The sequence below is a fragment of the Nerophis ophidion genome, linkage group LG02 (assembly GCF_033978795.1).
Source record: "Nerophis ophidion isolate RoL-2023_Sa linkage group LG02, RoL_Noph_v1.0, whole genome shotgun sequence".
Classification (NCBI taxonomy): Eukaryota; Metazoa; Chordata; class Actinopteri; order Syngnathiformes; family Syngnathidae; genus Nerophis; species Nerophis ophidion.
In genome coordinates this window covers 53,391,817-53,409,129 of record NC_084612.1, presented here as the reverse complement: position 1 = coordinate 53,409,129, position 17,313 = coordinate 53,391,817, and the positions used below count along the sequence as shown (strand labels likewise).

Genomic DNA, 17,313 nt, shown 5'->3' with positions numbered 1-17,313 from the left:
AAGTAATGTAGTAGTGATATTGTACAAGTGACTGCTTGTACAATGTAATGTGAGGGTAAAATAATTAACTTAGGAAGGTTTGCAGGACATTCTCTATGTTCTTCATTGCTTTGTTTTTTTGGTTGTGCAAAAATGTGCATGTTATACATTTTTTAAATAGCGGTTCAAGCACAATTTTTCAAGTATTGCCTTGTTAGTATTATGTTGGAATGTAAACAATACTCTTCACTCATCTAGTGTGAACAAAAAGTTGTGTGTGAAGCTACTGAGATGAGAATCAGCACCTCCAAGTCCGAGTCCATGGTTCTCGCCCGGAAAAGGGTGGAGTGCCATCTGCGAGTTGGTGAGGACATCTTGCCCCAAGTGGAGGAGTTCAAGTACCTCGGAGTCTTGTTCACAAGTGAGGGAAGAGCGGATTGTGAGGTCGACAGGCGGATCGGTGCTGCGTCTTCAGTAATGCGGACGCTGTATCGATCCGTTGTGGTGAAGAAGGAGCTGAGCCGGAAGGCAAAGCTCTCAATTTACCCGTCAATCTACGTTCCCATCCTCACCTACGGTCATTAGCTTTGGGTTATGACCGAAAATACAAGACCACGGGTACAAGCGGCCGAAATGAGCTTTCACTGCCGGGTGGCGGGGCTCTCCCTTAGAGATAGGGTGAGAAGCTCTGTCATCCGGGAGGAGCGCAAAGTAAATCCGCTGCTCCTCCACATGGAGAGGAGCCAGATGAGGTGGTTCGGGCATCTGGTCAGGATGCCATCTGAATGCCTCCCTCGGGAGGTGTTTTAGTCACGTCCGACCGGTAGGAGGCCACGAGGAACCCAGGACACGTTGGGAAGACTACCGTATTTCCTTGAATAGCCGCCGGGGCACTAATTAATTTAAAACTTCTTCTCACTCCTGCGCTTATTCAAGGCATGCGGTAAAAGTAAGTAGGCGCTAATAATTTCAAAACCTCTTCTCACCCCTGCGCTTACCAATGGCATGCAGTAAAAAATTGAGTGTGATGTAAGGATACCATCATGAAAAGCACATTTAATAAAAAAAATACGTTATTATGGTTATTATTTTCAGCACCGAAGGCTTGGAATAACCTACAATCGAATATTCAACTTAAAACCCTTTTTACCCATCCATCCATCCATTTTCTACCGCTTATTCCCTTTCGGGGTCACGGGGGGCGCTGGCGCCTATCTCAGCTACAATCGGGCGGAAGGCGGGGTACACCCTGGACAAGTCGCCACCTCATCGCAGGGCCAACACAGATAGACAGACAACATTCACACTCACATTCACACACTAGGGCCAATTTAGTGTTGCCAATCAACCTATCCCCATGTCTTTGGAAGTGGGAGGAAGCCGGAGTACCCGGAGGGAACCCACGCATTCACGGGGAGAACATGCAAACTCCACACAGAAAGATCCAGAGCCTGGATTTGAACCCAGGACTGCAGGACCTTCGTATTGTGAGGCAGACGCACTAACCCCTCTGCCACCGTGAAGCCCCATTAAATGAATTTAAAGCTTGTGTGAAAGAATTGCAGTCTACCTTGTTTGTATGCACATTTGTTATATTAGCAAGTTTTAATGTTGTAAATGTGATGTTTTATGTGTTGTTTACTGTTTTTAGTGTAACCTTGCTGCTGCCCTCTTGGCCAGGTCTCCCTTGGAAAAGAGATCTTTGATCTCAATGGGATTTTACCTGGTTATAAAGGCTACCGGTAAATAAAAAATAAATGAAAAATGGTTTTACCTTTACTTATAAATGAAATCCATGCCAGCTCCTTCTGATCAAAAGCATCGATAACTTGTTTATAGAAGTACTCCTTATCTTTCTTCAGTTTTAAAAAGTCTTTCAGAAAACTGCTATTAGACCACTGCTAACAGTTAGCTCGGGTGTGGGCGACTTCCCTCTCGTTCTGCTCCGTGGGTGATCTCTTTATCCCAGGACCACCAAGAAAAGACATGGCTGCAGCAGTTTGACTATGTTTATTTTTCAATAAAATCTCAGTCCAGGTCGCTCTTCCGCTCGCTCGCCGGTATCTTGGGCACGGCTGCTACAGGTAGCTTCTACAGCTGGCATGCCCTGCCTGTCTGTCGGACTGTCGGCTCCACAGGTGGTACCGGTATAATAATAAAACATAGCTGCTTACTGTTCTTCTTAGCATACCGGTATTCAATAGCTTGGACCTTAAATCCTACTAAAGAGCTCTTGATCTTCTTCCCTTTATGCAATGTGAAATTGTTGAAATAAGCCTCCTCCATTTTGAAAATGATGACAGGGGAAGTGTCACTTGTGACGTCACGAATTTGACCCGGCGGTAATAGTAAGCATGCGCTAATTATTTTGCAAAGCGAGTTTGACCCGGCAGTAATACAAAGGAGGCGGATATTACATGCCCGGCAGCAATTCAAGGAAATACGGTTTGTCTCCCGGCTGGCCTGGGAACACCTCGGAATCCCCCAGGAGGAGCTGAACGAAGTGGCTGGGGAGATGGAAGTCTGGGCTTACCTGCTTCGGCTGCTGCCCCCGCGACCCAACCTGGGATAAGCGGAAGAAGATGGATTGATGGATGGACAACATTTTTTTGGGGCTAATAATGTGAAGATGATTAGATTTTGTTGTTCCCGTATTTTCCGGGCAAAATTTAGCCTAAGAGGTTATCTTAAGGTCTTCAGACAAACTGTCAGACTGAGCAGACATGTTTGTATCTCCTGTCTGGGATCTCCTGCAGGCTCTGCATGAACTCTCCAAAGTCATCACACACTAACATCACCCATCCATGCATTGAAAGAAAAGTAGTACAAAATGTTTTGAAGTGAAGTGAGTCGGACTCGGGTTAAATCCCTAACGAGTGGAGATGAAATATTAGTTCTGCTATATTTGACATTGTGTGAAGTCTAAATGTGGCCCCAAAAAGCTCTCTGCATATTCCAAAGCTTTCCTGGGAAAAGGATGTGACACGTTACCTCTGGCAAAAGTAGCTGCCATCTGTCTTTGCGCTCATGTCTTTCTCCGCTGCACTTTCTCTCTTCCAGGCTCACCGTTTACTCTCTAAACGTGTTTTGCAGATGATCGGCCATCTGGTAGCTCCATCCTCACCTGCTGTCAACCCACCTTCAACTTCTTTGGTGCGACTTCCTGTCCCCTGCTGCTCCCTCTTCTTCTTTTTCTTCTGCTTCTGTCACTTCCTTCATGGGTGACGTGGCGAGGACTGCGAAACAGATGTAGATGTGGAGGTGACCACTGCACACTGTTTGTCAAAGCCTAGTATGTTGTTATTGATATTGATGTTGCAGGTTGACCCAAAAAAAAAAACAGAACCCATAAAAATGGCATAAATCCTACAAACCTTAAAGGCTTACTGAAATGAGATTGTCTTATTTAAACGGGGATAGCAGGTCCATTCTATGTGTCATACTTGATCATTTTGCGATATTGCCATATTTTTGCTGAAAGGATTTAGTAGAGAACATCCACGATAAAGTTCGCAAATGGAGAAAAGCCCTGCCTCTACCGGATGTCGCAGACGATGACGTCACATGTTGAGGGCTCCTCATATATTCACATTGATTTTAATGGGAGCCTCCAACAAACACAGCTATTCAGACCGAGAAAACGACAATTTCCCCATTCATTTGAGCGAGGATGAAATATTTGTGTTCGAGGATATTGACAGCGACGGACTAGAAAAAAAAAAAGTAAAAAAAAAAAAACGCGATTGCTATCGTGCTGCATTGAGACGGGTTCATATGTTTTTAGAGACATTTACTAGGATAATTCTGGGAAATCCCTATCTTTCTATTGTGTTGCTAGTGTTTTAGTGAGTTTAACAGTACCTGATGGATGGCACAAGCGGGAACCGAACCTGCAACCCTCAAGTTGCTGGCACGGCCACTCTACCAACCGAGCTATGCCGCCCCACAAAACAGTTTGGATAATGAAGATGAAGTCTAATAAACAAGCTTTGTTCTTCTACAACACCACCTAGTGTTTCAGTACTGTCCAACAAAATAAAAACAAGAGTTATACCTCTCACATCAAATAAACAATCTTTTGTCACAGTTATTTGGTGTTGAACCCCAAGATGCAGAGACGGAGGCAGGCATATAATATGAAGATATTATTTAATATAAATGATAGAACAAGAACAAACAAAAAGCGTGGGCGGAATAACAAACTAAGGGAGCTAGCACTGGAAGCTAGAAAACAAAAAAGAACTTTAGCATGGAAGCTAGAGGATAGCAAACAGAAAAACTGGGAATAACTAATGGCTTTCCGCTACGACGACCAGGACAAAATGTAGCACGACAGGTAATAGCTGAAAAGAATTAGAGACACGACAAGAGCAACATATGGTAACGACAAGTCCGAATGACAATACAAAACAATGATCCAGCACTAACTGGAGGAACAAAGCAGGTGAAATAAGAGCTGGCCGATTGACATCAGGTGTGACCAGATGCCAATCAGCCGCAGCTGAGTGAAGACAGGACACAGGGAGACCAACAGGAAGCTGAACCAAAATAAGAGCACTAGACAGGAACTAAGGACAGGAAATACTAAACACAGAGGAAACAGACAAATGCAGAGGAAAAAACTAAAACATAGACAAACTGTCAGGGGAAAGCCTGACATCTTTACAGCCTGCGTTAAATTTGATGAGATGACAAAACAGTTTAGCCAGTACTGATATTTCAACACTGATACAGTTTGCAGTTAAATAAAGGAGTGAACATACCAGTAGACAACGTTTTGGGACAACGTTCACGACACATCGTCTGCTACAAAACATCAAATAGTTTTCTCCTTCGCTGAGTACTTTCAGTATGAGGACAAGTGTCTCCAATATTGTCCACACCTGTCTCCATCTAAACACAGCATTGTGCTCCTAAACGCACGGCTGGAAGCGAGAGAAAAGGAGGTTAAACCAAGCGCTTGGCTCTGTTTACTCCGAGGGGAAATCTCCGCAGCAAAGTCCGTGTAGTTGGTCCGCCATGATTATCAAGCCAAACACCGTGAGTGCGCATGCGCCTGACTTCATGTTGCCGAAAATGCAATAATGAAAATGCATTAATAAAAACTTAAACTGTATTACTATCGCAAATTATCATTATACTGTTTACTGTTACATCCCATTAACAAGTAAAAAGTCAAGGACGGTCGTGGATCTTGCTGTAGTTGCCGCGGTAAAATTCGAGCCCTGCAATTATTATTATTATTATTATTATTATTATTATTATTATTATTAATAAATATAATTGCAAAGCAAACATCCTGTTGGGGGAATATTTTGACTTTAAACTGAATGAGCAAGGTGAGCTCATCAACACGGATAAATGAGTCATTATGCCAGACTTACGAAAACACCCAACTCGGGACGGCTAACGTTCACATTTAAACCAATACAGCACCAGTTCCTGGGAATCGATACCGGTACACCGCGGTACCGAGTTTTAAGTGTGTTAATAAATATTAGAGCTGTCAATTTTCTTTTTTTTTTAAATCAGATCAATGACATGTTGGATTATTCATCATTAATTACAGTTGATACTTACCTGCATAATTCAAATTTGCTTAAGAAAAGGCCCCAATATTTGTACACAACCGACATTTTATTGTCAGAATGTGATTCAGGAATGTTTTTTTCCTTGGATGCATGTCATGTATTTGCACGAAACCTAGTAAAAGTTGGATATCAAGTCCTTTCAGGCTGTATTTTGGAGTGAAATTTGCCACCGAGCGCACCTGTCTGAGTCTCCTCACTCATGTTGTAGTGACCGTTAAGGTAAAATAACTTGTACGGTCAAAATCATTTGCATAGTTTATTTATTTGTGTATATGATTACTGTGATCCATTTTTGTGATTAATCACATGTGTTAACTTGTTTATTTTGACAAGCCTAATAAATGTAATTGTTGTTATTGTAAACATTTAAACAGGAGCTGCTCATGATAAATGCTGTCCAGTTATCTTATTACAATTACAGTTGCAAATCCAAGACGTTAGCTGGCAGTAGTGTATAGTTCATGGTGTGTTGTTTTAGTTTTTGTTGTGCCCCAGAAAGTGTTAATACTGAAAGTATTGTACTTGCAGTGTTTGTACATGTGTGCTTAAAAACCTTGAAAGGCTTGGATTTTAATGCTGTGCTTTCATGGTTTGAAAAATGCTTGAATTTTGGGTGCAGTCCTCGGAAAAGCTTGGAAATGTTCATCATATTGCTTGGCAGTCTAACTCGATAGGCTAATTATGAAATGGAAAAAAATAAAATATGTTTCCTTAAAAATGAAAGCCACACGCTTGATCTGTTGGCTTTGCACGAGCCCTTACATTAGGTTTTTGTCATGACAGAGCCGTATATAGAGGACGGTGGTGATTCGGTCCGTCATGCCGGGAGGTTGTCGTTTTAATGAACATTGGATGGAAAATTACGAATACAAACTTTGGATAAAATGTGGCATGTGTAGCCTGCTAAAAAGTATGCAAAAAGGAAATCAATGGCAGAATGGGCTCTCTCAAGTCATATGAAAGGTAAGCCACAGAGATTACTAACCCTACAAGTTAACTAATGTTAGCAAAATTTTCGTTTTTTAACTCTTTGCTACATGCTTATCCTAAACTGTGAGATCAGGGTTAGATGACATGTTAATTACGGACAGTTATTACCAGCTTTGAAAGGAAAAAAGCATCAATGATAAATTATAATGTTAAGAACTTCCCTAAACCAAAAATGGATTTCTTATCATCGCCACACTTGTAAGGCTAGATGTGCTTAATGAAAGGCGACTGAGGTGTTGGGAAACAAACACGATATTTTTAATTTATCATCCTTATATAAATGTGGAGCAGTTTTTTTTAATGAATGAGTTAAATTGACATTTTGAGGGTGCGTATATTTATATTACATAATGCGATTTACATGCATAAATACGCTGCGAATCAATCCGTGATGTTCTATGTCATTGAGAACAAGAAATTTGGAAAAACAACACAAATGGAGACACGTTTGCAAACACCAATTACATTGAATAGTCACACTGCTTCATTTTGCATGCCCCAATCAGTTAATGATAACTGCTGCTTCAATGTTAGGCATAGCTTTTAGCACATTTTCACTATTTGTCCTCCAGACAGCATTTGGTGACATCAAACAACAAGGCTATGGATTGATTCACTCTGGTTTTCGCCTTTTGAAGGCTACTGGAAAAACTGGAAAATTCATCTTGAAAATCCTTAAAAAGTGCTTGAATGTGGCCATGGAAAAGGTGTACAAACCCTGTATTATCACGCAGCAGCTGTTTGATTGTAATGTGCATCTTTGTGAAAGTTTTCCCCCCAAAAATGTGAAGGTGTTTAAATTGCCATGTAAAATCGCCAATGCTAATGCCAATTTATCTTAGCATCAAACTAGCGTATTTTTGAAAAAGTAGAACTTTACTTAACTTACATCTGAGCGTTTTTTTTTTTTTGAGTCAGTTTATTTGTTGCCATTGAAAATTGCAACGTTACCTATTGTAGAGGCAGTTTTGCTCAGTGCTGCTGGAGTGATCGCCAAGTGCCAAAGTGCAAAGAGCAAATCGGCACTGTTATATTTTATGTGAATTAGTACCGGTAGGATCGGCGGGATCGGTCGGTGCTAAAAAAGTGTCGGATTTGGTCCTCATCCCTACACCCTACCCAATTTTGCCAACTGAGGAAAACACTGCACTGAATTCTTGATTTTCATTGTTTGTTAACTTATTTATTTAGGATAATAAAGTTAATCACCTGCCAATTATATTGGGAAAAGATACTGATGAATAATAAGTCAATTGCATTTTAAAGAATTACTTGCTTTATTAATATCATATTTTATGATTACAATAGGGTTCAAATTTGTGTAAAAAGTGAAAATGCCAACAAAAACATTGTTTATCGACAATATATCGTCCAACAAAATGTGTCATCACATATATTGTTCCAATATTTAATTTGTGAACTTGTAAAAAAAAAAAACCTTGAGAAAAAGAAACATTTTAATTAACGGATTTATTAAAAAATTTGTGGGTTCAGTTTTTTTGGGTCACCCTGTATTATTATGTTTTATGTTTGTTTATGTATTTTTTACATACTGTCTTGTTTTCTGCACATCTCATCAGGTGATGAAAACCAAACACTGTTAATGTAATGTATGTCCATCAGTCCAAACCTATTTACTACACTAGAAAATTCCATATACATGTTACAGAATTATATTTTTAAATTGAAAGAGAAGTCTAAAAGTGAAATATTGAATTACCATTGCTGGACCTAGTCTTTCTGGTAAAAGGTTTGCTCATACTGAAGTAAATGATGCATCTGTTGGGTTCTATTACTAAGCCCTGAATGAATGCAGGTTTTAGTGAATATTCCCAGCCAAGTGTATTACGGTAGTACTTTGTCACTGATTTATTATTGGAAAAGTTACTTCGCTAGAACTCGTGCCAGCAAACTGTTGTCCTCCATGACTCACTGATTTGGTTTTGACATGTTAGAGAAGCATAATTCCATTATCGGAACAAACCTAAATTGCAAGAAATCTAATAACAGAAAATCACACGCTAGAAAAACAATTTTTTTCCTGATTTTTTTTTTTTTAGTTACATGAAACTTCGATTTAAGAACTTAGCTGATTCCTAAACAACATATTTGCACAGTGAAGCACATTCTCCATTAGAAACAATGTAAATATGGATAAGATTCCGGGCTCAACAAAAGTCCATATTTTAGTAAAAATGTTGTACAATTGGACCACAATATAAAGTGTACACAATACCATTTATCAAAGAAACATAACAAAAGGGCGGTGGATTAAATTCTTATTTATGAACAAGCCAAAAAACGACAACAGACTGCTGTGTGGTATGCGCTGCTCTGCCAACACACACACACGCACACAGAAGTCCCTTTGGTGCCCTGACAAACGATCAGAAATCACACAAATACTCAATTTTAACAACCATATTGCAAAAATAATAAACATTTTAAAAAGTGAAATACACCCACATTAACATCGGCAAAAGAGGAGCTAACGCGAAAGGAGCAAACAGAGGTTGGAGAAGGGAGGGGCCTTGTGTGCTCTTGGAAGAGGCGCCGCTGAACAAGAGGTAGTCTTCTCCTTCTCCTGACATGTTAGAGAAGCGTAATTCCATTATGGCCACAAACTTAAATTGCTAGGTTGACGTTAACAGCACAGCCAAAATCTAAATAACAGAAAACGACACGCTGGAAAAAATCATTTTTTTCTAGATTTTTTGTTTTATTACATGAAACTTTGATTTACCAACTTAGCCAGTTCCTAAACAACTTATTTGCACAGTAAAGCACATTTTCCATTAGAAACAATGTAAATACGAATGAGATTTCGGCCTCAACAAAAGTCCATATTTTAGTAAAAATGTTGTACACTTTGACCACAATATAAAGTGTAAACAATACCGTTTATCAAAGAAACATAACAAGAAGGTGGTGGATTAAATTCCTCTTTATGAACAGGACAAAAAACGACAACAGGCTGCTGTGCCCTCACAAACGATCAGAAATCACAAAAACCCTTACCTTTAACAACGTAATTGCTACAATTATAAACATTTCAAAAAGTGAAATCCACCCACATTAACATCGGCTAAGGCGGAGCTAACGCGAAGAGGGGGAGAAGGGAGGGGCCATGTGTGCTCTTGGAAGAGGTGCAGCTGTAAATGAAGTCTGCTCTGGCATCGTTTTCCAGAAAAGTCTGGTCTCGTCACAATTAAAACCTGCTGTGGTCTGTTGTGTTTTTGGGACTCATATTAGAAAAATTGACAAAACTTAGTGAAGCACTGAGCAGTGACTTATAGTGTCATGTGCGACACAAAATTAATGAACGAACCGTTCGTAATTTCATAAACTGTACATCAGATCAATCAAAGTTTATTTATACAGCCCTTAATCACAAGTGTCTCAAAGGGCTGCACAAGTCAGAGCGACATGGACAAGTTCTTAAATAGAGGGGTTCGTAAATCGAGGTTCCATTGTGCTTGTTGTCGGGTACCAGTTTTTTTCGGAAGTGAATAGAATTGATTAACATTGAGGAACAGGTGTGCTGGCAGGACAAGGAACAAAAAGTAAAGGTGCAGCAAAACCCAAAAGACAAAACAGGAAATGCTCACAAAAAGGAGAACACACAGGAAAAATAACACACAAAGTCCAATGACACTTTCACTTGAATGCATGTCATTGATTTACTCAAAATGTGCTAACAGTTTGGCCTAAAGTTCATTCTGGGTGAAGTTCAGAGTGACATTCCCATTGACCGGACCACTGACCGAGTAGCAAACTGTGCCCCCTCTCCTACATATATTCTCCAAATAAATTGTGTGACTATTCTGCATATATATATATATATATATATATATATATATATATATATATATAATTCATGTGATTAATCACATGTTATTTTTGACAGCCCTACGTTGTACAGATGCACATTATTTATGTTATTTTGCTTTGCAAACATGTTTTTCTTTCTCGCCCTCTAATGTAAAAGTTGCAAATACTAGATTGTAGTTATGAAATGAAGTGTCTGTCGTCGTTTGGCATCCGTTTGCATGGGGGGGGGGGAGACGTGTAGCAACTGTTTTTATGTCCACATTACTTGCAGCTTGAGAGTCAAACTGTTTGTTTGCTACTACTTGATGTTTAACCCCTGTTGAACGTGCATTCATGCGAATTGTCTCACGTCGCACTTTGAGTGCTTGTTTCCAGAAAATGACGCAATGGGAGCCAAAGTCCCGTATGAAGCTGAGGTCACTGGAGGTAACACTCTGAAAAATAGACGGGCGAGACAAGAACATTTCTGTGGCTCTTTGTGCATGTAATAAAAATAAAACCAAGTTTCCTCAGAAGTCGAAAATTGGTCTTTTAAGAGGCCAAATATTTACATTCATATGACCAAAAGACAGTACAACTATATACCTGCAGCAGTAAAAAAAAAAAGGGTAACACTTTAGTATGGGGAACATATTCACCAATAATTAGTTGCTTATTAACATATGGTTAGGGCTAGAATTGGGGTTGGGGTTAAGGTTGGGGAAGACTCTTAGTTAATGGCATATTATAATAATGCCATGCAGAATAAGGCATTAATAAGTACTTAATAATGAGTAATTAAGAGACAATATGTTACTAATTTGCATGTTAATAAGCAACTAATTATGTGTTACTACACAGTGGGGCAAACAAGTATTTAGTCAGCCACCGATTGTGCAAGTTCTCCCACTTAAAATGATGACAGAGGTCTGTAATTTTCATCATAGGTACACTTCAACTGTGAGAGACAGAATGTGAAAAAAAAATCCAGGAATTTATATTGTAGGAATTTTAAAGAATTTATTTGTAAATTATGGTGGAAAATAAGTATTTGGTCAACCATTCAAAGCTCTCACTGATGGAAGGAGGTTTTAAATCAAAATCTCACGATACATGGCCCCATTTATTCTTTCCTTAACACAGATCAATCGCCCTGTCCCCTTGGAAGAAAAACAGCCCCAAAGCATGATGTTTCCACCCCCATGCTTCACAGTAGGTATGGTGTTCTTGGGATGCAACTCAGTATTCTTCTTCCTCCAAACACGACGAGTTGGGATTATACCAAAAAGTTCTATTTCGGTTTCATCTGACCACATGACATTCTCCAAATCATCTGCTGTATCATCCATGTATCCATTTTGGTATAAACTCAACTCGTCGTGTTTGGAGGAAGAAGAAAACTGAGTTGCATCCTTATATATATATATATATATATATATCGCTTATTCCCTATATATATATATATATATATATATATATATATATATATATATATATATATATATATATATATATATATATATATATATATACATATATATATACACATATAATATCGGCTAAAAGTTTAGACACACCTTCTCATTCAATGCGTCTTTTTTATTTCCATCACATCATTCATTTACCATGAATTGATTAACGTGGACCCTGACTTAAACAAGTTGAAAAACGTATTCGGGTGTTACCATTTAGTGGTCAATTGTACGGAATATGTAATGTACTGTGTAATCTACTAATAAAAGTCTCAATCAATCACTCAAAACTAGCTGTACCCAAAAAATGTCTTTATCAATGGTATTATTTTAAATAAGGCATACTATTAGTACTACAGTATTATCATAGATAGCTTAATTAGAGCCAATAGAAATAATTATAAATGTTTCTATTATTTTCATCTCTAGTTAGGGTTAAGGTTAGGGAAGACTCTTAGTTAATGGCTTACTGCTTGTATAAAAAGGCCATGCAGAATAAAGCAATAATAAGTACTCAATAATGACTAATTCAGAGCCAATATGATACTAATTTGCATGTTAATAAGCAACTAAGTAATGGTGATTAGGTGTACTTTAAAATAAAGTGTTACCAAAAGATGTGTTTACTTATAGTACTATTTTAAATAAGGCATACTAATAGTCCTACAGTATAATCATAGATACCTTAATTAGAGCCAATAATAATATTAATACATGTTTCTATTATTTCCATCTTTCATAATTGCCATCATTACTTTTATTTTCATGTTTTAACATTATCTTGCTGTATTGTTAGTTTTCCAACGTACATTGATAAGCACACAAATGGACTGAAGGGGACACACAATAAGTACCAAACATTGTAGGTACAAGTCTCTACCTCTAGTTTTCAGATTATATTATCCCTCCTTTATTGCAGTTAATTGGTCACAGACCGCAACATTAAAAGAGACTTTTCGCAAAGAAGGAGTTTGTATTTATAAATTTAATATTTTCATAGTTCGAGGTTTTACGACTTTGTAAATAAAATGTTTTAACAATATTAGAGCCCTTTCGACACCCTTATAGTAACGCCTTACAACTGTCTGAAACAAAATAGCAGATACAATATAAAATAAGACATACAGGACTGGAGGTACTAAGATCCAAAAACCACGTGCTAAATATTGTGTGCAGACTATAAAATTGTGTGTGCTATTAGTAGGTGTAGTGAGTGTGATCTACCACTGTGTGTACAGTTTATAAAAAGTACAAAGGTGGTCCGGACCGCCATATTTAAATGAGAATTGTGTGTGTATACCGGCTGTTGCTATGGAGACATTCATTCCCCTCAATATTTGTGGCATCATATAGTCCAACCTGTGGCGTTTTGTCATGTACTCAATAAGCGGAAGCAGACACCAAAATTAATCAATCAAATTTGTTTTAATCAGCAGTTATACAATCGTATTGCAGACTAATATTTTTATTTCTGACAAGAGAAGTCCGATAATACCGGACTGCCAAAATTATCGGCCGATAAATGATTTAAAATATAATATCGGAAATTATCCGTATCGGTTTCAAAAAGTAAAATGTATGACTTTTTAAAACGCCACTGTGTACACAGACATAGGGAGGAGTACAGGGCGCCAATAAACCTTAAAGTCAATGCCTTTGCGTGCCGTCCCAGTCACATAATCTATCCATCCATCCATTTTCTACCGCTTATTCCCTTTGGGGTTGCTCAGCTACAGTCGGGCGGAAGGTGGGGTACACCCTAGACAAGTCGACACCTCATCGCAGGGCCAACACAGATAGACAGACAACATTCACACTCACATTCACACACTAGGGCCAATGTAGTGTTGCCAATCAATCTATCCCCAGGTGCATGTCTTTGGAAGTGGGAGGAAACCGGAGCACCCGGAGGAAGCCGGAGTACCCGGAGGAAACCCACGCATTCACGGGGAGAACATGCAAACTCCACACAAAAAGGTCAAGAGCCCGGGATTGAACCCAGGACTAGTCAGGACCTTCGTATTGTGAGGCAGACGCACTAACCCCTCTGTCACCGTGAAGCCCCAGTCACATAATATATTTTGCTTTACACACACAAGTGAATGCATGCATACTTGGTCAACAGCCATACAGGTCACACTGAGGGTGGTCGTATAAAGAACTTTAACACTGTTACAAATATGTGCCACACTGTGAACCCAAACCAAACAAGAATGACAAACACATTTCGGGAGAACATCCGCACCGTAACACAACATAAACACAACAGAACAAATACCCAGAACCCCTTGCAGAACTAACTCTTCCGGGACGCTACAATACACACCACCCGCTATCCCCTACCCCCCCACCTCCACCCCGCCACCCCTAACCCCGCCCACCTCAACCTCCTCATGCTCTCTCAGGGAGAGCATGTCCCAAATTCCAAGATGCTGTTTTGAGGCATGTTAAAAAAAATAATGCACTTTGTGACTTCAATAATAAATATGGCAGTGCCATATTGGTATGTTTTCCATAACTTGAGTTGATTTATTTTAGAAAACCTTGTTACATTGTTTAATGCATTCAGGCGGGCATCAAAACAAAATTAGCCATAATAATGTGTTAATTCCACGGCTGTATACATCGGTATCGGTTGATATCGGTATCGGTAATTAAGAGTTGGACAATATCGGAATTTCGGATATCAGTAAAACAGCCATTATCGGACATCCCGATTTCTGACAGTCCGAATATGTCAACAGATGGAATATTACCGATCTTAATCGTCTCTTTGCAGCACAATCGCTCCTTTCTCGCCACCGTTTGTGCTCAACTGCGCCACCTTGTGTGAACATTCCAAATGTACTAAATATAGATGCAAAACAGCGGTCGCAGAATAGTTTGAGTTTCGATAAATTACATTGAGAGGGCCAAATGTAAATGTTTGCATCTCCCCCACCCAGTATTCTGGGTGTTGTGGCAATCATCATATATTCTGCATAATCATGAAGACAGACACACCGAATGGATTGCGCTTATTTTTGCTCAATTAAGAGATGCAATCATCTCTGCAGTACGGCAACTTGTTTGATGATGGTGATAACGATGATGATGCTTTATTGTGAAGTACAGTCCCGTACCTTAGAGTCGGTCTTTCAGTTCTTTTAGCCCAGTGCTGTCTAACAATATTTCATGAGAGCCATTTTGCCAAATTAAAATGCCTGACATCTAGTCATATTTCTAACGTTTATTTTCCTAGCTTATTTCAACCCGAACAAGGGAATAAGTTTGTTTTGCCACAGCATTAACAGAGTGTTGCTATAATCATCTGCATCTTGTATTTCTCTAAGCTTTTAACTTGAAGTAGACCTTAGTGTTATTGCACTTATAAAGTACAAAAAAGTTAGTTTTCCGTACAACCGTCCAAGAAAAGACATACAATATACAGATATAATGATATGGGAGATGGGATATACATATCTGTGTAGTAGTTGTGTCCATAAGCCTGAACACAGGTACACTAAATTGCCAAAAGTATTTGGCCACCTGCCTTGACTCACATATGAACCTGAAGTGCCATCCCATTCCTAACCCATAGGGTTCAATATGATGTGGGTCCACCTTTTGCAGCTCTTACAGCTTCAACTCTTCTGGGAAGGCTGTCCACAAGGTTGCGGAGTGTGTTTATAGCAATTTTTCACCATTCTTCCAAAAGTGCATTGGTGAAGTCACACACTGATGTTGGTGGAGAAGACCTGGCTCTCAGTCTCCGTTCTAATTCATCCCAAAGGTGTTCAGGTCAGGACTCTGTGCAGGCCAGTCAAGTTCATCCATACTAGATTCTGTCATCCATGTCTTTATGGACCTTGCTTTGTGCACTGGTGCGCGGTCATATTGGGAGCATTGAATTGTACAAAATGTTTTGGTATCCTGTAGCATTCAAAGTTGATTTCATTGGAACTAAGGGGCCAAGCCCAACTCCTGAAAAACAACCCCACACCATAATTCCGCCTCCACCAAATTTCACACCACTGCATCCCACACTTTGCATTGGACTGAGCAGCTGGATGCAGCTGCTCAGTCATGGAAACCCATTCCATGAAGCTCTCTGCATACTGTACGTGGGCTAATCGGAATGTCACATGAAGTTTGGAGCTCTGTAGCAACTGACTGTGCAGAAAGTCTTTGCACTATGCGCGTCAGCATCCGCTGACCCCTCTATGTCAGTTTACCTGGCCTACCAGTTGGTGGCTGAGTTGCTGTTGTTCCCAAACTGTTCCATTTTCTTATAATAAAGCGGACAGTTGACTTTTGAATATTTAAGAGCGAGGAAATTTCACGACTGGATTTGTTGCATAGGTGGCATCCTATGACAGGTCTATGCTGGAAATCACTGAGAGCGGCCCATTCTTTTACAAATGTTTGTAGAAACAGTCCCCATGCCTAAGTGCTTGATTTTATAAACCTGGGGCCGGGCCAAGTGATTAGGACATCTGATTCTCATCAGTTGGATGGGTGGCCAAATACTTTTGGCAATAAAGTGTATCTTTGAAGAAGGGGGAAGGGATTTTCGAGCATCATTTGCTGCTATGTTCTCACTGGGTGTTCACCAATGCACAATGCAGAGTGAGCCAAACTGTAGATAAGGATTGTTTTGGTTAGGACGAGCAAACACATTCCAATTGTTTTTCTGCTCCAGTTTTCCGCTGTGGCTATCAAATAGATTAAAATTTCGCCTTGGCGCGCAAAAAAGCTTTTTATCCAATTTGTGATTCAATTACCAAATCGCCACCGTCGGAGTGTCCATAGTTCTGCCCAAACTGTTCATTCTGACGACAGCTTCTGGGTTCTTTTAACGGCTGCCATGGTCTTTAGAATTTGTCAATAGACCCGAGCAAAGCTGAATCCAATCAGCAGATGACCTGCTATCACAGTTCCAAATAGATGGATATCTTTGACGGAAATAATTCCCAGGCAACATAACCCTCCACTTCTCCCAAGAGTCCCTCATGTATCCAGCAGCAAAACAAGCTGGTTCCAACCAACTTGAGCTTTCCGTCGAGAAGATTTTGATTAGAATTGAGTAAAGGGACCAGTTTATCAATTCCTTGTTTTCAGCTTTTGGAGAACACAAAACTTTGAGATAAGACAAGACAAAACGAGAAATAGAGGCAATAATGTCTCAATTGAACGGTTTTAAAAATACTGACAGTTGAAGCAAATATTGTTTGGACTTAGACAAACGTTAAGGATCCACAAGGGAAATTGTTCCACACAGTGGCTCAGTTACAAAGGATGGAAAAAATAATGAACACAAGAGCACAACAAGAGCGCAAAAACAAAAGGTAGAAAGTACACTAAAAATGTACCATAGTAGCAATATAACATAAGTAATATTGACATATTATATATACAGTATATAATACAGTTACAATCAAAAGTTTACATACACTTTTAAAGAACATGTTATGGCTGTCTTGAGTTTCCAA

The 17,313-nt window shown here is 39.4% G+C and overlaps 1 protein-coding gene across 1 annotated transcript in view; it reads left to right on the top strand.

The window, feature by feature from the left end:
• The window catches only part of LOC133548252 (kinesin heavy chain-like), a 285,184-nt gene extending 280,312 nt beyond the window's left edge, over nucleotides 1–4,872 (top strand). The window contains exon 29 of the mRNA XM_061893571.1: nucleotides 3,073–4,872. The gene's annotated coding sequence lies outside the window, so the exon portion shown is untranslated. The remainder of the gene's footprint in view (nucleotides 1–3,072) is intronic.
• Nucleotides 4,873–17,313: the final 12,441 nt, after the last annotated feature.